The sequence below is a fragment of the Carettochelys insculpta genome, chromosome 16, assembly GCF_033958435.1.
Source record: "Carettochelys insculpta isolate YL-2023 chromosome 16, ASM3395843v1, whole genome shotgun sequence".
NCBI lineage: Eukaryota > Metazoa > Chordata > Testudines > Carettochelyidae > Carettochelys > Carettochelys insculpta.
Window position 1 is genome coordinate 16,470,665 of NC_134152.1, and position 21,510 is coordinate 16,492,174.

Sequence of the window (21,510 nt, forward strand, 5' to 3'; positions counted from 1 at the left end):
GAAACTTTTGCTATGAAAACTGATAATAGCCTGAGTTTGTGACATTGGGAGGGACACACCTGGACACTTGGTATTAAATATTTCCTTTTTAGGTATCAGCCCGTACCTGATTGCATGGAGTTGGAATGTTTAAGGAACCTGTTCAATCTAGTAGGAACAACAGAATTCTTGCTGTAGAAATTTCTCAGAAGCTGGTATTTAAAAGGAAGAATGCTGGTGATTACACTCTGGCACTTTTGCTATGACAACTAGTGCAATGTGTGACTTAAAATATAATATACAGACACTAATAAGAATAGTTTACCTAAATCCTCTGGTTAGCTTTAAAAAAATCTCAATAATTAATTTTAGGAATACAGATGTGTGAAAAGTCCGAGATATAAATCTGTAAGTATCGCCCTACCAAATTCACTGCAATAAAAAATGCGTCACAGACCATGCAATGTTTTCTACCCTGTGAAATCTGCCAGGGAGTGGCAGAGCTGCAGGTGCCCCAGCCAGCACTCCTACCATGCATCCCTGGCTCTATCTGCGAGTCCTGGCAGGATAGGGAGGGACAGGATTTCCTCTTCTGCAAAGGCCACTCCTGGGGCTGGCTCATACCCACCTCTTACAACCTCCCTCAACTGCAACAAACTGCAACCCCATTCCACTTCCTGCCCCATTGCTCCTCAGCCATAGTGTGAAGGGAGAGGAAGGGTCACTGTACGGGATGCAGCCACAGAGCTTCTACAAAGGTTCTGGTGCCCTTTCCCCCAGCCCTGCTCCTCCCTGGCTCCAGGCCCTGCTTTCACGGGCTAAAGGAGCCTTGTGTTGACTGGAGGAGGAGGTACCACAGAGACCCATGACCCCAGGGATCTCCCAAAAAAGTGATACCCCCACCCATACACACACGCCATCCAACCCTCACATCTGTGCTGTCTGCTGCTCTCTGGTTGCCCACGTCTGAAGGCAGTGCCTCAGTCAGCAGAACAGCACAAAGTAAGGTGACAAAACTGTCACCAACTGCCTTGCAATACATGCACCTCTCTTTTAGGTTAGGACTCCCGTGGTTGTAACACCATGAAATTTCAGATGTAAATATCTGAAACTGTGAAACTGATAATTTTTAAAAGCCTATCACCATGAAATTCACCAAAATGGAACATGAATTTGATAGGGCCCTAATAAGATCACGCATTTGTTCTAGTCAGTGATGTATGAGTACATGTTTTTACAGTCGCATACATTTTTTAAAAAAAAATCTTTGTGAAAGTTAAAGTTTTTAAATTATTATTGTCCCTACAAGTGAAAGAAGTAGTAGATGTCTAAAGACACAAGGCTAAGAAAAGCGCAACAAAGATGGTAGTACATAGCCTTCAAAGGTTAGAAAAAGGAGCTGGAGAAGAGGGATGAGAATAGAGGTGTTAAATAGCAGAACATAACCTCTGCAGTACTATTTCCTCTCTCTATCCCCCAAACTATTAGAAAATCTACATTACAGTTTTCAAAATAAAGGTAACTTTCCTTTCCAAATGTTACAATGCAATGATCACTGAAATATTTTGCAAATTAAGATGTCTGATTTACTGAATATTTAACTCTACTAAATCCTAAATCAGGTTTGAACAGCAATACTAACATTACCTCTCTTATTCTTGCATCTATTAATTTAATAGAATTGTACAAACTAAATATGGAAAAGACCAATAATTTTAAAATCTCACGGCCACCATAAGGTAGCTTCTTCAAGGCTATTTCCTAGTGTTCTGTCCAGTCTAATTTTAAATGGCTAATTTCTTTAACTTTGCTCAGACATAGCCTGATTCCGAAAGGTAGAGCCCATCTCCTGCAAAGTACTGGACATCCTCAGTTCCCATATAGTTTATTATAAACTGATGTGAGAAACCATGCATTGATAATCTTAAGTTCTGAAAATAAACTATAACACACAGAAACACGTTATTTAGCAGAAGCCAAGTATTTAAGGATCAAGCAACTTCAAAACAGAACTAGACTGAAAACCAACATTAAAACAGAGCTTCATAGAGTGCCAAATACTGGTGTTGCAAAGGATGAGAAAGTAAATTTTATTAATTCAAAAGTTGGGCATTTTTGCATCCGAACAGGAAACCTATATAAGGTTAAGGAAGAGCAACAGCTCCCCTTAAATATAAACGTTAATGAAAATAAATACAGTACTTACAGTATTGAGTAATAAACATATAAACATTAATAAAAATACACAGTACGCATAATATTGAGTAAAATGTTTTAATATGACTGATATTTCTGTTTAAATATTTTACACATACTAATAAGAACACAGAAGATAACATATGATAATTTCAAAGTGTTTTACTGTTTATGAAAAGTCCAAGAATGGGTAGTTTCTCATATTTGCTTCATCATTCAACAAATTAAGTTTAGGATTTTTTATGCTGTATAGCTTGCTATTTATGCTGCATTGCTAATTGAGACTATTCACAAAAGTCACGTAATATAGTTTATCGTCAACGTTTGGATGACTAATTTGCACAGTTCGGTTTCTCAAGCACAAAGTAAATTCACTAAAAATGAACATACAAATTGCACAAGTACAGGCAAGTATGTGTAAGGCAAATTTGTTTAACAAATACACATGCAGGAATTTTTTGTAACATAAGTATTTATCCTGTTCCTTCTATGCCAAGAATCCTAAAATCTTTCACAAGTTTTAATCTGCTTTACACCTACATGCATATATGCCGCAAATACATTATTAATTTTTCATACAATCCTGATTAACCAAATCCCAGTTGCACGAAGTCCAAGCATCTCAAAGAACATCAGAAATAATTATTTCAGAAAACTCTGTGAAACAGGTAAGTACTATTAATCCTTTCATGAGTAAATAAGCTTACAGGAACAGTTATGAGAACCGATAATCAGGACAAGATGATCTTAAACAAGACAAACTTCTCTCTTCCATGCATGCATTTTAAGGTCAAATACACTCAATACAATGAACTAGTCTAGCTTCTTGTGTAGCATTCCTGAATCTAGCTCAGTGTTTTTCCAAACTTAAAACATTTGCGTACCCCTCTCAGGACTTAAGCCTTATTGATATTCCTGCTTATCCCAGTGCCATCTCAGTGCTTATCTCCTGGTTTTGTTTTTGGTTTTTTTTTAATTTATTTTCTGCTGAGTACCCTTTGAAATCGTTTCATGTACCACTGGTGGTATGTGTACCATACTTCAGTATACACTGATCTAGCCCAACATCTTATGGTCAAACTAGAGCAGGGGTGGCCAACCCACAGCTCTTGAGCCACATGTGGCTCTTTGATCAATGAAATGCAGCTCTTGCTCAGACCTGTGTACCCAAACTGCTCTGCACACATGCCCCAGCACCTGGAGGGACAAGCACAGGGCTGTGGCAGCTTGGGTAAATCCCAGGCACTGGGTTAGAGCGGGAGACGGCAGTTAGCAAAGGCGGATAGGATAAGAGTGAAGGGCTGGGAATGCCTGCCTGGGGGGTGGGGGGGCATTGAGCCACATATTAGATTGTATATATTTATTTTGCACTCTGTCCACAGCTATTCTGGCTCTTAGTCGCTAGCTGGTTGGCCACACCTTAACTAGAGTATAAAGGGCTTTTCTACGTGGGGAAATTTACTAGCACAATTTTAGCTGTATGATTATATCAGTAAAACACCCTACATAGACCCTTTTTTCTGGCTAAGAGTGCCACCTCTGAAGACTACATAAACTATACCAGAAAAAAACCCACTCATTGCAGAGGAAGCCTGGAGGGGGGGCGTAACTACAGCAACGCCGTCCTACCTCTATAATTATGCTAGTCGGCTTCCCTGCGTAGACAAGCCCTGTTCATTTTCTGTTCAAAAGCTGAGCTACAGGCACCCTGGGGGTCCTCTCACCTGGTGCCAGGCAGCCCAGAACCCAGAGAAGGGGGCTCCCCTTCCAGGGGCTCATCTGGGCCCCGCATCCTGGCACTTGCCCATGGCTGGGCCGCCTGGTGTGCTGCCCCCCGCACCACCGGCCTTTGCACGGGGTCACACGGCCTCCCACGACAAGGCAGCCGCCCCTGGCGGGAGTGGGGCAGCTCCCTCGCTGCCACCCTCAGTGCCAGTGCCAGTGCCAGTGCCAGTGCCTCAACCTGACCCCGGGCTAAGGCACGCCCCTGCCAGCGCTTAGCTCGGGGGAAGGGAATAAATACCCGCCCCCCGCCCTCAGCTACCGCACAGCCGGTCACGTGACGTGTCCTCCTCCGCGGACCCCACATGGAAGCACCCGGCAGCCACTGCCCGTCCGCCCCTCACTCACCCTCTGTCGCCGCAGCCGCGGACATGTCCTCTCGCGAGTTTTGCGGCCGAGACTTCTCTGGGGTGCGGGTTGCGCGCTCACTTCGCTGGCCCGCGGACAGAAGAGGCGGGGGAGTAGGTGCGCGCGCTCTGGTCTCCGGCCGCCTCGCACGTGAGGGTGGCGGAGAAGCGGTAAGGGCCTTCTCCATCCGGGTCTTTTCTTCCCTCTTGTCTCCCCGCCCCACCGTCCCGGAGCCTGCCCCTTCTCAGAGGGCGGCTTCGGCCTGGCGGGGGCGGGGAGCTGTGGGCGGGGCCAGACCTGGGGCTATTAGGCTTTGTGGGGCCAAAATCGGGTCCAAGCATGAAGGTTGAGTTGGGGAGCGGGGCTCTGGCCTGGGACTGGGGATGAGGGATGGGAGTGGGGGACTATAGGCCGGCGGGGCGGGGGACTGGGAGAGTAGGGGAGGGTACAGAGCAGGGTTGAAACAAAAAGCAGTCAAGTAGCACTTTAAAGACTAGCAAAATGGTTTATTAGGTGAGCTTTCGTGGGACAGACCCACTTCTTCAGACCGTAGCCAGACCAGAACAGACTCAATATTTAAGGCACAGGGAACCAAAACCAGTAAGCACGGAGGACAAATCAGTAAAAGATCATCAAGGTGAACAAATCAGAGGGTGGGGGGTGGAAGGTCAAGAATTAGATTGAGCCAAGTATGCAGACGAGCCCCTATCTAATTCTTGACCTTCCCCCCCACCCTCCACTCTCTGATTTGTTCACCTTGATTATCTTTTTCTGATTTGTCCTCCTTGCTTACTGTTTTTGGTTGCCTGTATTTGGCCTTAAATATTGAGTCTTCTGGTCTGGCTACGGTCTGAAGAAGTGGGTCTGTCCCACGAAAGCTCACCTAATAAACCATTTTGCTAGTCTTTAAAGTGCTACTTGACTGCTTTTTGTTTTGATAGTGTATAGACTAGCACGGCTTCCTCTTTCTTACTATTCAACAGAGCAGGGTTGGGGTGAGGTATGGGGGGGGGAGGGGAGGGCAGGGCAGGTCCCATTGGCGGAGGAAAATAGGTAGTTCCAAGTGGGCCAGTTGCTTGTAGGCACTGTCCCAGCTCCCATTAGCCATGAGTTACAGCCCAGGGGAGCTGTTGTGGGGGGGACTGCAACCACGGCTAGTGGAGGGACAGAACTTCCCTGTGCTGTGCTCACCGGAGCAATGTGCATCCCAGGGGCAGGGATTGCAGAGCTCTCTCTCCCCCACACCAGGCAGATCTAGCCCAGAACACAACACACAGGCTTGAGTAGCTGCAGCCCCTGAAGTCCTTTTTCTTAATCTGCACTGGCTGCATGTTGCACTCACGGCAGCTTTTCACTACCCAATTTGTCAACTCACCTCAGGGATGCAAGGGAGACCAGATCCTTGGTTTATACTCACTGCTGCTTCCCAACTGAGGGTGTCTCTTGCAATGTATGGCTTTTCCATGTCTCTGCTGCAACAGGTGCCAGGGACAGACTTATCCTTCGCCACTCCCACCCAGCGACACCATGATCATTACACACTTTAAACCAGGTCCACACCCAGACACCTTTCCTCTGCGATTGTGAGACTTGGATGCAGAAGACAATAGGGCCCAACCCAACAGCACAGATCCCCCAGTTCTTAACCCAAAATACAAAGCAAAGCACCATACGTGGTGGAACTGAGTATGTTAATGCACCTCATGACATGAAGCATTTTCCATCACCTGCAAGTTTTATGGTTTGGTTGAATGGCTCTCAGCATCACCACTGCATAGATTATTCCAGTACCTCTGCAAAATGCCAGCATATGATTCTGAGCCTGCACTATACTATACACATAGGCTTGCTCTTAAGCCTTAGCAACAAATCTGGACCGAACAACTGTGGAATAGAACCACATTACAAGCCCCCAAGAAAAAACAAATGCCGAATTCTACTCTGCTTTCACAAAAGATCAATGCACAGCTAAGACTGCTGAATTAGAACACTCTGGCTGTGTTTGTAGCAGGAAAAAAAAAACACGAGTGATATTCAGACTGCAAGTTTGAGTATTTCCTAATGAAAATGTTATGGTTTTCATTGGATGTGTGGAGACCAAACTGCTTCCACTATAGTGAAAACAGTATTCCAGCTGAAAGAGATGTTCTAGTAATGAAGAATCAGCACTGTTCTGTTTTGCACAGTCTGCATCACAGAAAACAAACCTATTACCTCTTGAATTCCCTTTTTTCCCCCCAAACCCACAAATTGGCATTCTATTAAATCACAAACTGCATCACTTATTTTTACTGTGATTGCACATCAGAGTCCCAGAAGTTGTGGATGGTCTAGGCCCCAGAGAGCTTACACTGAAGTTGCACCACTGATGCCATAGTACCACAAAACGGGTACATGCATGAAAGAAAGAAAAGTTTCAATCATTTAACTTGTTAAACATTTAAATGTTTAAAAATAAAGTGGGGAAAGTTAATTGTTTTGCATCTGTCTTTACATAGCAAGACAGATGTAAGGACAAAAACCATAAAACAGATTGAGAAATTTGGGATTACTAATTCATTAAGGCTAGTCAATTTTACAAATTAATATTAACCAAAGATTTGGTATAACAAGAAAAATGCATTTTGTTGAGCAACATGGAAGATTGCCTATACTTTGTAAGCTTTTATCCTAAATTGATTTGGATTCTATGCTTTCCTTGGGGCAGAAGGGAAGAAGAGAAAATAGGAAACAAAGTGCCTCCTGATTCCTAGTCCTGCAGAAGGTGAGGCGACAATGACAGCATTATGTACTCCCTACTTTCCTTAGACACCATAAAGATGTGAGGTAAAATCCTTAGATACATAATAGGGTAGATCTGAAGATTTAATCTCTAGGCATTCTCCCTTCATGACTATACAGATTTCCAAATTTAAAGTCCAAGACACAAAGTGTCACTTCTGTAATTTCTCTAGCGCAGCTACAATGCGGGGGCATAACATTGGCATACCAAAGCGGGTTTCCAGAAGTTAATGGATTCACAGAACAATGTGTAGACCCAGGGCACCACAAGGTTGCAAAAAGAGTTCCCTAAGGATCTACTGACTGCAAGTTTAATTTTAATTTTAAAATTTAATTTTATATCCCCAAAACATCCCCCCCAAGGGCACATTAAAAGGCAACTAAAGATAGCGTTGCTTACACAGTAAACAAGGTACTGTTGCCCCATTACCTACCACAGGTAGCAGCTATTACATTGGCCATTAGTTATATAGACCTGACAAAAGATAAGTGTTGAAAGTTGGTAAATAGTATTTTATAATGCTGATACTTGAAAACAGGCTAACACAATTAAAAGACAATTTACAATATATTTGGTTTACTTTAAGTGTGTAATCATCAAGGGAACTTCAAACCATTAGAAGAGAGAACAAGCATAATCTAGCCTAGTGTAAACCTCTGTACAGAAATTGACAGGATTTATCAAACCATGACTATGGCCACTACTTAAATTTGCACAGTTCTGAGAGTTAAACCGTTCCTTAGAAACTTCTTGAAAACATGCATGTCCTAACTTCATCTCTTACACTTTCTAATGTGTAGCTCTAATATCAGGTGTTTGAAGTAATGTTACCTGGAATACGATAACTTGAATATTATCACTCTAACAAAGACTAAATCTTCAGCGCTTTTCTCTGAAATAAGTAAAATGAACAAAATAAGTCTGCTGGAATAAAACTATGGTTTAAGGAGCTACAGCAATTGAACAGAAAAGCCCTCATTAATGAACTCTAAAATGCACCCAAAATGTATAAATTAACAGGAAACAATCTGATTTGCCATTCATTTGCTTCCAGCCCTAAGCATTTTGAATTTTAACTGTACTGAAGAGGCAAGGTCACATGGAACTGCCAAGGGAATTAAGTTATGACATGTCCTTTATTGCAAATTCATTGAATAATCAGGGTATTTGCTTTATTAAAACAAATGTTATCTCCACATGCATTTCATAGACATAATTTAGCGACTGGAGAGTAAAGGAGGGAGAATGACAATAATGTCTGTTTTCCTAAGAACTGGAAGGAGGACAAAGCACCTACATTAAGATATCTGCAAATACTCCTAAAATATTTACATACATTAAGATAAGTTGTGATGATAAGCTCTAATGGCTGGACTTGCAATTACTTTGCCAGGAAAAGATCACATGGACAAAATTCAGATTCAGAACCTATTTAAGTGTTAAATTAGGTGACCATGTATGTTTCAAGGAAAAAGAAACAACTACAACGAAAAAATGAAAATAAAAAAACATTTTCAACAAATAGCAGACAATATTTTAATTGTTCAAAATGGTGAATCTGAATAAGAGTATAAGATTATCTAAATAATTATTGCAGAAATACAGAAAAGTATCTCTGATGTTGCCTCTATATGAAACATGAGGCACCAAATAAAGGAGAACATAAAAATAAGATATGGATGGCTAACTGAAATTTGTCAGTAACCTATCTACAAAATCCAATGAGATCTAGATTACAGTTTATATTATACATCATAATTTGTGTACTAGGGTGTGATATTTAATTACTCCTAGACGCAACATAGCTGTGAAACATTGTACTTCAGCTTGCACCCTGGAATCACCATATTCACCATGGTGATACAATTATATGTTTTGTCCCAAATATACCTTTTCTCATTTTAAAAATCTCAACCTGTTGAACATTAATAGCTTGTTGATTGTATGTGCTATCATTATATGTCAGGTTATGAGGTATTGCCAAAAAAACATGATTTTGGGAACACCCATAGACAGACTTTCAGGTACAACAATGGAAAACCAAACAGTTTTAAATGGGGGAAATGGTCCCACTATTGAGGGGCACTCTCCTGGTTTCTACACTACCCGAGTGAAATGGGCCAGCAAAAGAATGTGAGTCCCTGCTCCCACTTCCTTTACCCAGAGGCTTCATTGACTCCAAGGGCTCCCCTTCCACTCTCCTGTGGGTCAGAGTCTACATATCCCCAACAAGGCTGGACCCAAGATGCCTGGGGTCTCAAACCCCAACCTTCTTGTGGTCACCTAGGGCAAAGGCTAGGGTGACCTCTCCTCATTTTGAATGCTTCCCTTACCCCAGCGATGATTACATACAGTTCAAAGCAAGTATAATTTTTAAACAAAATTAATTAAAAAGAGAACAGGAGAAAAATGGAAAAAGTTAAAGGGAAAACACATTACTCCATTTTTTGACAGAGACCTGAAGAACAGTGTGTTTGGAATATCAGGACAGGTCAAAGTCTTCCCTGCTGCTCACTGCACCCAGCCCCAGCATGCTCTTGCTCTACTCTCAGCTGTGCTGCCTCCAGCACCTGGGCTGCTTCCTTGGCTCCTCCGGCTTTGTGGGTGCAGCCCCACACCCTGCATGGGTCTGGTTTCCATGCTGTAGCTCAGGGTCTCTGACTGCAGCTCTCCCCACAGCATGGCTCTGCTCCTGCACTGTAACTCAGGCTCTGCTCTCTATATAGTTTCTTAAGATCTCTGGCTGCAGCTTTTCTCCCAGCATGGCTCTGCTGCGTCTGTCTCTAGCTGGCACGGCTCTGCTCCCAGCTCAGCTCAAGCACGTTTTCTCCTTAGCTGCACCCCACTTAGTATCACCCAGGCAGATTCAGCTCACAGGCAGGATGGGAATCCTTGGCCTCCTGATTCCCTCATTACCCTGTCTGCCCTTTTCAATCAAGCTGACCGGGGCATCAGCCTCTCCCCATTGTTCCTGGCATTGTCAGTTTCAGGTTCCTGATTTCTAATGAACCTTCCCCTTTCTTTTCACACTGGGGCTAGCCAGCCAGAAAGCCCACTGAGTTTTAGGAAGGGATTTACAGTGCACAAGGGGACTCCACCAGCCCTTATAGAGTACTCAAAGAAAGAATCCCCTATCCCAGGAACTGTGTACAAGTGTGACTGCTCAGAGAGAAACTGACGGTAATGGAGACTGCTTGCCAGGGAAGATTCTTCTCTCAGCAGAGACCTTTCCAACAAGCTGGAAGCAACTATAGAAGAGAGCAAGTGACATCATCACTTGGCCCCACTCTCTCTCCCATTGAGAATTAGCAAGATATCTCTGGAGGACAAAGATTTTGAGAACTGGGGATTGTGGTCCCAGGCCAGGAAAGAGTTCCAGGCTGTATAGTAAAGATCTTTGACTTTGTGTCATCTCTCAGGGCAAGACACTGCTTGATTCAAAATCTGTTTATTTTGTAGTCCTCACACTGCAAATGTATTTTCTTTCTTAAGTAACTAACTCTGATTTCTATGCCTGCTATGTATCCATCTATCATTAGCTAATACAGTTGTTTTATATTTTACCTAAAACAATGTGTTTTGGTTGAAATGCTTGGGAAGTCTCAGCTCAGTTTACAAAAGTTAATCTGTGTCCTCCACACATTGACAGAGCAGTGGACTGGGTAATGAACTTACACTGAACATGCTTTTGGTCAATGCTAGACAGTTCTGTTCTGGGGTGCAATGCTGAGAAGCAGAGGAATTGCTGGAACCTCCCTATTTCTGGTTCATGAATGGCTGAGAATTGGGCATGTCCCTGCCTGCAGACCTATAGGGATATACAGTGCCTGCCAGAGGTTTCTGCCTTGATACAGCATCACAGAAGGAGAGGGATACCCCAGTCTGGTAGAAAGCAGCGCTCAGTGGTTGACAATCTACCTTGCACCCTGGGAACTCCTGTCACAATAGTCTCCACAGTATTTTAGAAAACTGGAGGCAGAGAAATTTGCATTCCTGTAGAAAAGAGTATGTTTCCTCTAACTAAGATGATTTGGGAGGGAAGTGGAGAGAGGAGTAATGCAAATCACTTGTGAGAGACCAGGGAAAAGATTACTTTATCCATATGTAAAGCAACAAGAAGGCAGCACCAGAACTGATATTAATGGCTTAGAACTAGGGTACATATGATCCCGCCGTATTTGTTCCTTCTATTATCTGTTCTAGAGGAGGCAACAGCCTCTTCCACCCCATAAAAGATCAAGCAGAAAACAGTCTTTTTTTACAAAATGTCATGTTTACATAGGCTAACAACAAAGGGAATTAAGAAAGTTATGTGATAATCTTAATAAGCCAACAAAATATAAACCGCAGTAGAACTTCACTTATGAATCTCAGAATTATAAACTGACTGATGAACCTTGCACCTCATTTGGAACCAAAAGTATGCAATCAGGCAGCAGCAGAGACAAAACAAAAAAGCAATTTCAGTACAGTACTATGTTAAATGCAAGTTATTTTTAAAAAATGAAAGTCTAAAAAAATGAGAAAGGAACTGCTTATGTGCTTGTTTCATTTAAATTCAGATTACTAAAAGCAGCATTTTTCCCCTGCATAATAAAGTTTCAACATTCAGTCGTAAACTTTTGAAAAACAGCAATAACATTTGTGTTCAGAATTATGAACGTTACAGTATTATGAACAACTTCCCTTCCCAAGATGTTAGTAATTCTGATACTGTAGTCATGGCATTAAAATATTAAAACAACTGGCAAACAGAAAAAGAAAAATACAGAATAATCTGAAGCTATTAACTCCAGTACGAGCTAAATAAAATTACAAATCAAGAGAACATCTGTTTGAAATCATGTGAGAGAAAATTACAGATGATTGGATACTCATAATGAACGACAGATTGCAAGGCTGCAGCAAAAAAAGTCAACATGATGATTGGAATGTAAGATTAGAGAGGTAATAAACTGTCTAGCCTTATTCAAAGAATCTGTGTATGATTTCAAGCAGTTCATAAAAGGATAACTTCTCCACCATGAGCTCTCTTCACTAGAGGAGATGGTGTTGCCGTTTCATGAAGGCAATTCATTGCACTGTGATTTTGTGCAGCTCCATTGACTGTTTTGAGCTACGCTAATAGAGGACAGGAGAAGCCACATCTCCAGCATGCTTCCTCCTTCAAGTGAGGACAGCTTACTTTAAGGTGGAGAGTCACCTCTATGCCAGCTGAGAGTTCTTTGCACCACCTGATTAGTACAAAGAGAATGGAGCACAAACCAGAATCTGACCTACAGACCTGACAATTTTCTGAAGTATGAGGAAAAGTTAAAGGAATTTAATATTTATAAAACTACAGGCAACAGAAAGATAGTATAGTTCCAGACAAATGAATGAGAGGCAATATAGAAAAAAATGAAAAGTTATTCAGAAACTCAAATGGTTACAAGAAACAAAGGACAAGGGAACTGGTGAAGATGGCCAGATGGCAGAGAAGCACATATAGAAAAACAATGCAGCAAGAGGAACAGAACATATGGGAGGAGGAAAATAAATTCAGACAATAATTAGACTATATGAATAATTTCAGAAAGGACAAAAATCTAATTACCTTTGCTCTTGACTGGAAAATTGATGGAGGCAATGTCCGGGAAGCAAGCTCTCCACTGTATGCGTCACGGGGCTTCCCATGCTTTATGAAAATTGGCTTACAATTATCAATCTGCGTAACTCAAACACATTTTAGACAAAGTCTCATGCAACTTAACAAGGTTAATCTTGCAAGCAACTGAATCCGTATATCCTCTTTCTGTGCAAGTGTCATTCTTGTATGTTAAGTTAGAAATATGAAATATGGATCTGCTTATAAATTCTATATGTGCTGATGAGGGGCGTTACTGATACTCCAGAAATTGAATGGCTTGGTGATTAATGAACGACCTGTGAATAGTCTTGTTTATCTCATAAGTCCAACTTGTGGGTGGTCACAGAAAGACAGGTGGTCAAGCCACCTGATGCTGAAATCCATTTTGGATGTGGTACTTTTCCACTTGAGGTGAGAAAAGTGGAACTGAGCGTAAAGAATTCCCACCTTGGGCAAAAGCAATATAAGTGGGGAAACCAAACAAGAAATAGAGTTGCCAGATTCCAGGAGGCCCCCCACTTACTATCTTTTGTGCTTGCTGGAAACATCTAAGACTGAGCAGAGAGAAGGACTGGGCCCAAGCTAGAAGGCTGCCTACCTTGTGAAAGAGATATTTGGATCAACTGTTTAGGGTAGGAATTTGCATGAAACAAGTTTCTGAGTGGATTATGATTAGTTGCGTGTTTTGTTCATTTTACTTTAGCAGTTTGTGAGTCAAAACAGTCAGAGCAAGGTAATCACTTAAATCCTACTTTTTATGCTAAATAAAAACACATTTATTATCAGGGCCAATGCAAATAATTGTAATGTGTGGGAGGGGAGAAGCCACTGTGCATACCTCCAGCTCATTGATAAAGAGGGCTGATCTGATCTCATGAGTTTTTTCTCTGTGCATAATTTGTACACAGAGTAATATGGATTTATTTGGGGTTGTGATCTCCTTTGTGGGCTGGTTTCCTGGGTGCTGAGCCCTTAAACCTGAGTCTTCCCAGAGATGAACTGGTTCAGTATCTGTGTTGCTGTACGGGGAGCAGTTACTCCAGTTATACGCCATTGCTGGGGGAGACTAGAGCTTCTGAACCAACAGGATAGGGTGGTGGGGAGACCCACACAGCAGGAAGGCAGGGTTCACTCAGCACACCAGACAATCGCAATGTAATTTTTGTGATTCAACCCATCAAGTGATCAATGATCTAGAGATGCTGGAGATTCTTCTTGCAATAAATCACATATGAACATAAAATCTTTAGGAACAAAGATGTCTAGACTTTACAGTGCAATATTATACTCAAAGAAAAAAATGGATACCTACTTTTTTGTAACTGTTGTTCATCAAGGTGTATTGCTCATATCCATTCCAACAAGTATGTGCATGACAACATGCACAATCATCAGAGAATTTTTCTTTTAGCAGTACATTTGGGTTGGCCTTCAAGCCCACCAGTCTGGTGCCTTCAAGACCTGGTATATAAGACACTGCCAACTACCTACACTCTGTCCCTTGTCATTATTCTGCTGGAGGGGAAGTGGGTGGGATTTGGAATAAATCTCAGCAACACGTCTCAGAGAACAATTACAAAAAAGCAGGTAACTGTTCTTTTTGTTCTTGGAGTGATTGGTGATGTGCATTCTAATATTCAACAGTAGTTTCTCCCTTTTGAAAGCCACTTTATCTCATGCTTGCTGAGTGGTGGCATAGTAAGACATGAAGGTATGGATGGACAACCACTTGACTGCCCAACAGATGTCCTAGATAGGGACCTGTACAAAAAAATGCTCCAGAAGACTCCTGCACCCTTGTAAAATGGGCCATTATTGCCAGTGTTGGGACCTTAGCTAGGTAGTAACATACCTTAATGCAAGATGTGATCCATGACTAAAGGTGTTGGGCTATTTTGGGGAAGCCTTTCATCCTCTCCACTATTGGAAATAAGAGTTACGTTGACTTACAAAATGGTTTAGGGCATTCAAGGGAGGAGGTGGTTTGGGAGGACTACTAGTCTGTCCATGAACTGTCTGCTGGACCCATGGACCTCGGCTAGCCATGACTGCAGTAGGTGTAGCCGCATGCTGTCATGTTGAACCACATAGGTGCAGGCTGCCATGTGACCCAAGAGTCTCATGCAGGCATGTTGGGGTAGTAAGGAACTGCTGAAGGGAGCTGGTGGGGCCTGACATGGCCCAAAAGTGGCTCTCTGACAGGGAGGCCATTACCATTGTGAAGTTCAACAGAGTGACAATAAACTCTATTATTTGGTTGGGAAACAGGGTGGACTTGGAAGAGACCCAGGTCATCAGAGCTGGGCCTGGAATGGCAATGTGTGCTAGAATGTGTTTCCTGGACCTGCCCTGGTCAGTCATTCATCCAGATATGTGTGCATACGTACCCTGTGCTTCCTGCCATGTATTTGGTGAATATCCCAGGCCCATGGAGAGCCCAGATGGTGGTTCCACAAACTGATACTGATAGTCCTTTACCAGAAACCTGAGAAACCACCTGTGAGCAGGGATAATAGAAGTGCTCTTTTTCTAGAAAAAAAGGTGGCGGAACTCAAGCCCCAAGCTGCCCCTACCCAGCCCGAGGCTCAACATCCCACCTGACAGCTTAACTCCCCCTGGGTGGGGCCCAAACTACCCCCCCCTTGGTGGCTTAACCACCCCCTGGCAGGGTCTAAGCTGCCCCCCGGCCATTTAACCACCCGATGGTGGGGCACGTCACCCCCCCCGGTGGCTTAACCTCACCCCCAGCGGGGCCTGAGTCACTCCCGGTGATTTCGCTGTCCCCCAGTGGGGCCTGAGGTGCCCCCCGGTGACTTAACTATCTCCCAGCAGGGCCCAAGTCACCCCCTCATGGCTTAACAGCCCCCTGGCAGGCCCTGAGCTGCCTCCAGTTCGGGCCCAAGGCACTCCCCACAACAGCTTAACTGCCCCCCAGTGGGGCCTGAGATGCCCCCCGTGGGGCCCAAGCCATCCCCCAAAGGCTTAAACACCCCCTGGCAGGTCCCAAGTCACCCCCTAGTGGCTTAAATGCCCTCTAGCAGGGCCAAACCCACCCCCTCACAGGGTTTGAACTGCCCCTAGCGACTTAACTAACCCTCAACAGGGCCTGAATTGCCCTCCAAGGGCTTTACCACTCCCTGGCAGGGCCTGAGTCACCCCCCACCATGGGGTCCAAGCCACCCTGGTGGCTTTATCACTCCCCTGGCCTGGACCCCAAGCCAACTCCCCTCAAGGGCTTACCCACCACAGACTGCCCCAACCTGCACCCCTGCCAGTTTAACCACCCCACAGGGTGCCAGAGCTGCCCCCCAATTGCTTAAACCCCACTATGCAGCCCCAACCCACTCCCCTGTGGCTTAATGCCCTCACATGGGGCCTGAGCTGCCCGACTACGTGGCCTCTGGGCAACTCCCCACAGTGGCTTTACCCCCCACCGCATAGCCCCAAACCACCCCTGGTGGCTTAAACCCCACCCCTATGTGGCCACAGCCTGCCTACTGGCTTAAATCCTGTACTGCCCCAAGCCGCTTCCCCCGTCCCACCGCACCCCCTACCTTCTGTGCTTTGCCGCTGCCTCCTCCCCATGGCTACCCTCTGCCAGCATTTCAGTGCGGCAGGCAGGGCTGGGAGGGAGTGGAGGAGGAGTCAGCCAGAGGCGTCTGCACCCAGAGCTGCAAATGGCTCCTAAAGAGCCACATGTGGCTTGGATGGAGCTGCCCAGCTGGCTTTTGAAAAAAGGTGCTGGAACACTGCTCCCGGGCATTCTGGCAGAAAAAAGCTCCTGGATAACAGAGATATGGCATATGCATACTTCAAATCAAGGGTGGCGTACAAGTTCCCGAGATTGACGGAGGGTATGATGGCGGCTAGGGAGACCATGCAAAACTTAAGCATCTTGATAATTATGTTTAGGTTCCATAGGTCCAGAATGGGTCTGAGCCTGCCATGGACTTTGGCAATAAGGAAATATCAAGAGACAAATCCTTTGCCCCTGAACTCCCTGGCACCCAGTGTGAGAAGCGTGTTCATCTCCTTCATGCAAAGTTGCTTCAAAGAAGGGTCCCTGAAGAGGGACAGGGAAGTGGGATGGGAGAGCAGAAGGGAATGGAATTAGATAGAGTATCCTTCCTCCACTTTGCCCAAGACCCAACGGTCTGAGGTAATTCAGGCCCAAACACAGCAGAAGTGGGAAAAACAGTTGCCAAAGGATTCTGCATGGGACCTGGTGCTTTGTCCCCGTGTATAGCATCAGAAGTTGGGTTTTGAGCTCATGGTTTGCCTATGGGAGGTCTTGCAAGGTTGTCTGGACCTTCAGAGTAATGTCTTACATCTGCAGCCATGAGTCCCTTCTCATATTGAGGCTTTGGCCATCGTACAGGCAACTGAGTCTGCCAAGTCCAAGACCACTCAAGGGAAGTCCTGGTGACTAGCTTGTCTTCTTCAACCAGGGCAGCAAATTCTTGACGGGAGTCTGAAGGAAGGAGCTCCTGGCATTGAGCAAGCCCATCCCCAGGAACAAAACTATTATCACTTTAGTGGTTGATGCCCGTAAGTTGTAAATCCCCTGTGGACTACACCTTGTGCTCTAAATGGTCTAACTTTTTTTAGGCACAAGTCTGGGTTATCGCTGGTGCTCCTTGTGGTTTACAGTGTCCATCACAAGGGACCACGGCTGTGGATGTGTGAAGAAGTGCTCGTAGAAGTAACAGCATTCAGCCCCTTTAGCTGTACGGTTTATGGATGCCAGGGTGTTCAGTCTGGGTAGTTTTGATGAGCAGAAGAGCAATTCTGGAAGGACATCCAGGGGACAAAGATGTCCAACTAAGGGTCTGCATCCTCAGTAATATCTGCCTGTTGTCTGAAATTCTGAGCATGGTGGTTGAGGTACTGGCCACACTCCCTGCCCTGGACATCGGGGAGCACTTCTTCCTGAGGCTGAAGATGAGGAGGCCTGTAGGACAGGGACTTCCTGGGCCTCCAGCTCCCAAGAGAGAGAGTCTGGAGCCACTTGACTTTCTGAAATATCTGGTTCTGGTGCTGAGGTTGGTTCCAGAGTGAAGGTTTGTGCTGTGCACCATCGTGGGAGGGGACTTAATACCAGGCCTTGCACCCTCAAAGGGGACCTTGGTGCTGCATGAGCAGATGTGTACTCTGGCCAATGACATCTGTTGGGGTATGCAATGGCAGGGCTCACCGTGCTGACACCATCCACGTGGTCTTAAATCAGGGTCCCTAGGCTTGGGGTTAGTCCCTGGGGGTCCAAAATCGTGACTGGCAGTTGCCACTGATGTTGCCAGGGTGGCACCAGTGCTGGAAAGTCCCAAGGGCTGTGGTGCTGGTAACAGTGCTGGGAGTGGGAGCAGTGCCTGCTCCACCTTGATATCAAGGACTCCTGTCTTGAATCTGTTGGATCCTGACCATGGCTTTGCCGAGACTAGCTACACCAGAGAACAGGACTCGATCAGAGTAACTATCACACTGTATCAATCCATAGTGTGCCCATATCTTAAATAGTTGGTGCAAAAAACAAAACAAAACAAAACCCCAAAAACCTAGAAATGGAAGAGGTGTTTCTAAGCCTCCAACTGCCAGATGCTGTGACCAGACAACACTTGATGATTGTCCTCCTCTGCTTTCTTAGCATTGGCTGCTGCCAGAAGACAGGATACTTGTCTCGATGGACCATTGGTCTACCCTTTTGTATGTTCTCATGACATCTTGGTTCCCAGGTTCCATAAAGAAAAAGCAATATGAAAGAAGTAGTGTCTCAAGTCTGTTAGAGGTGGGCAGTAACCACAGCATCTATTGAAGCACTATTAATTAACTGAGACCTTTTTTATGCCACATGTTTTTTTCATCAAAAGCCAGATTTTGTCAACAAAACAGTGACCATGCACACATAACAATGCTCCTTCTGCTAACATAATGTTCCTGCTTTGCTGACAAAAGATGCAGAGCCTTTTGGACCAAAGTTATATCCACAAAGTGTCAGTGTAGACACCACATTTAGTTAATGTTACTGTAAATGGCCTCCCATCAGTTGTCCCACAATGCACTTCTTGATCATTCCAGTCAGCGTTTCAAACTCTGCTGCCTTTCACCCACATACACAGGAGTACACATACACACTTGCATGCCCACACGCCCTTTTAAAGGCCCAGGAATTTTTGAAATTCCATTTCCTACTTGATTGGCATGGACAGCTCACATCAGATCTCACTGTTTGACCACGGCGGCTCTACATAGCAAATGCTCTCTGCTAGAAGCACACCGGAATTGTTCAGTCCACTGGCGTGGTAGGGAGAGGCCATTGTGCAATCCCAGTTCTGCTTCAGCCTTATGAACGTTGATGCCTATGAGCAGAGTTTTCATGGCTTATTGGATAAGGGCTACAAATAGGACAGGCAGCAGTGCCACACACAGAGAGAGGAGCTGAGACAGGTGTACCAGAAGGGATGAGTGGCAAACCATCATGATGCTGCTGCACCAAAAGCCAGCCATTTTCTAAGGAGCTGGATGCCATCCTTGCCTCCAAGAACTCCATGGATATTTCAGCAGGGCTGAAGGAAACAGGAAGTGGGCCTAAGCTTGAATATGATCTTGTGGATGAGAGGAGTCTAGTTGGAGGATGATGTAGAACACACTGCAGTGTTGTCTGGTGATGCAGTGAGTCAGGACTTCTTTTCCTCTCTAGACAGGTCTCAGCAATCAATCTCTGGCACATATGTTGCACGTGAAGAGGGCTCTGGTAAATGATATTTTTCAGTTGATGCTGGTAGCGCTGCTCTTTTCTGTGTATATTCTAGAGCTGGGTGATGGGATAGATACGTACAAGACTTGCCATGTTTGAGCACGTGCTACATTTCCCTGGACAGTAAAGTCACGTAGTGAAACAATGTGTTACTGCACACTGAGATTTCACAGGCACCCCTGAGAGAGCTCTCTAGGAAACTTTCTGGGAGGTACTTACCAATACTCTGTCGAGGTTTCTTGACAAAACTGGTTTGTTCCCTCCTCCATTGTAGGAAAATTTCTCACTCTGATTGGCAATCACTTGCACAGGGACCAAAGTGACACGCTGAAACTGCATGCGTGCAGGCAATACACTCTTGTTTATCCTTAGACGTGAGGTAACGGCATCAGTGACCACTGCCTGTGGAAAATGGTGGCAGAACTTACAATATTGTTCCTACTCATTTACACTGATCCCCTTAAGAAACCCACCTAGACCCCCCTCTTGAATGCCCAACCAGCACCCAGGTCTCACTGTCTTTACGATGTTTTTCTGAGCTATGTCTTGCCGAGGGACAGTAAGAATGTGATTCGTATGTTAAAAGAAAAGCATTTTACTGTAATGGGTCAATGCTGCATGTGAACTAACAATCATGCTTCTGTTTCTTGTGCTTTTGCAGATGCGGCCCTCAGGAAAGCCCCTTAGACACTGGTGCTGCGCCTCAGCTGAGTAAGGAAGCAACGAGGCACAGCAAGGAGGACATGTTCCAAGAGGTGCTCCAAACTTCAGAGGCTGAAAAAAGGGAACTAAGGCTGGGTCCACACTCAGAGATAAATCTCATTTTTAATAAATTTGATTTTTAACCTAATTCTTATTAATTTGAATTTAAGTGTCCACAAAGCTTCTTGAAATTTGACCCACCTTTTTCTGTGTCGAGTTTCCATGTCCCCATTGCTCTATGCAAGTTCAACAGCATGAGCAGTGCATTGTGGGTACCAGTCCCACAGTGCCTTAGTCCCGTTGCTTGTGGGTGTTTCATGTTTGAATCCTAGAATGCAAAGCACTGTCCCAGAATTCAGAGCACCCAGTAACCGCGCGAAAACAAACTGGAGATGACTCCATTTCTTGCAGCATTTTCTCCTTGAGCACAAGCATGGATCCCCAAATGCTTCAACTCATAGTACACATCATTTTGGCAAACACACTGGCTATCATGCAATTTTGCCTTCTATTACAAAGCTCAGTGATGGTTCAGTATCATGCTGCTGCTGCTGGTTTTGAAGAGGAAATCTCACAACTGCTGTCGAAGAACTCAGAGCTGCTGGCTGCCCTGGATGAATTGGTGATAGTGAAGTGGGACCACGTTGTTTTGGAGTCCTGGGATGACCAGCAGTGGGTGCAGAAATTTCACATGTGCAAGTCCACTTTTGTGGAACTTTGTGATGCCCCTTCCCCCCCACCCCTCAAAGCACAGCAACACGAGAATGAGGCCAGCTGTAACAGTTCAGAAGTGAGTAGCAATTGCTCTGTGGAAGTTTACAATGACCAACAGTTACCAGTCAGTGGCAATTCAGGGTGTGCAGATCTACAGTGGGGTCTGTGGTGATGCAGGTGGCCCATGCAACCTGTCAGCATCTCCTCAAGAAGATTGTGATCCTGCAAGATGTACAGGCAATAGTGAATGGCTTTGCTGTCCAGGGGTTTCCTGATGCAGTGGGGGCAATAGATGGCATGCACATCCTCATCCTGGCCCCCAACCACTTGGTCTCTGATTATATACACTGAAAGAGGTACCTCTCTATGGTTTTGCAGGTACTTCTCCATGGTTGGTAAATCACAAAGGTCATTTCATCGACATTAATGTTGGCTGGTCAGGGAGGTTTCATGACGCACACATCTTTCAAAATTCTGGGCTGTACAGAGAGCTCCTGGATGGGACTTTTTACCAGACTGGAAAATCACGATTGGCAATGTGCAGATGCCTATTATTATATTGGGCGACCATGCTTACCCGCTGCTTCCTTCCCTTATGAAGCCCTGCACAGGAGCACTGGACCGCAG

The 21,510-nt window shown here is 44.8% G+C and overlaps 1 protein-coding gene and 1 long non-coding RNA gene across 2 annotated transcripts in view; one reads left to right on the forward strand and one right to left on the reverse strand.

Annotated features, from left to right (window-relative positions):
* MRTFB (myocardin related transcription factor B) overlaps positions 1-4,400 on the reverse strand; it is a 249,810-nt gene extending 245,410 nt beyond the window's left edge. The window contains exon 1 of the mRNA XM_075011145.1: positions 4,306-4,400. The gene's annotated coding sequence lies outside the window, so the exon portion shown is untranslated. The remainder of the gene's footprint in view (positions 1-4,305) is intronic.
* On the forward strand, positions 4,339-20,317 carry LOC142021885 (uncharacterized). Its single transcript, XR_012647807.1, has 2 exons — positions 4,339-4,475; positions 20,129-20,317. It is a non-coding gene; the product is annotated as an uncharacterized LOC142021885 (long non-coding RNA).
* Positions 20,318-21,510: the final 1,193 nt, after the last annotated feature.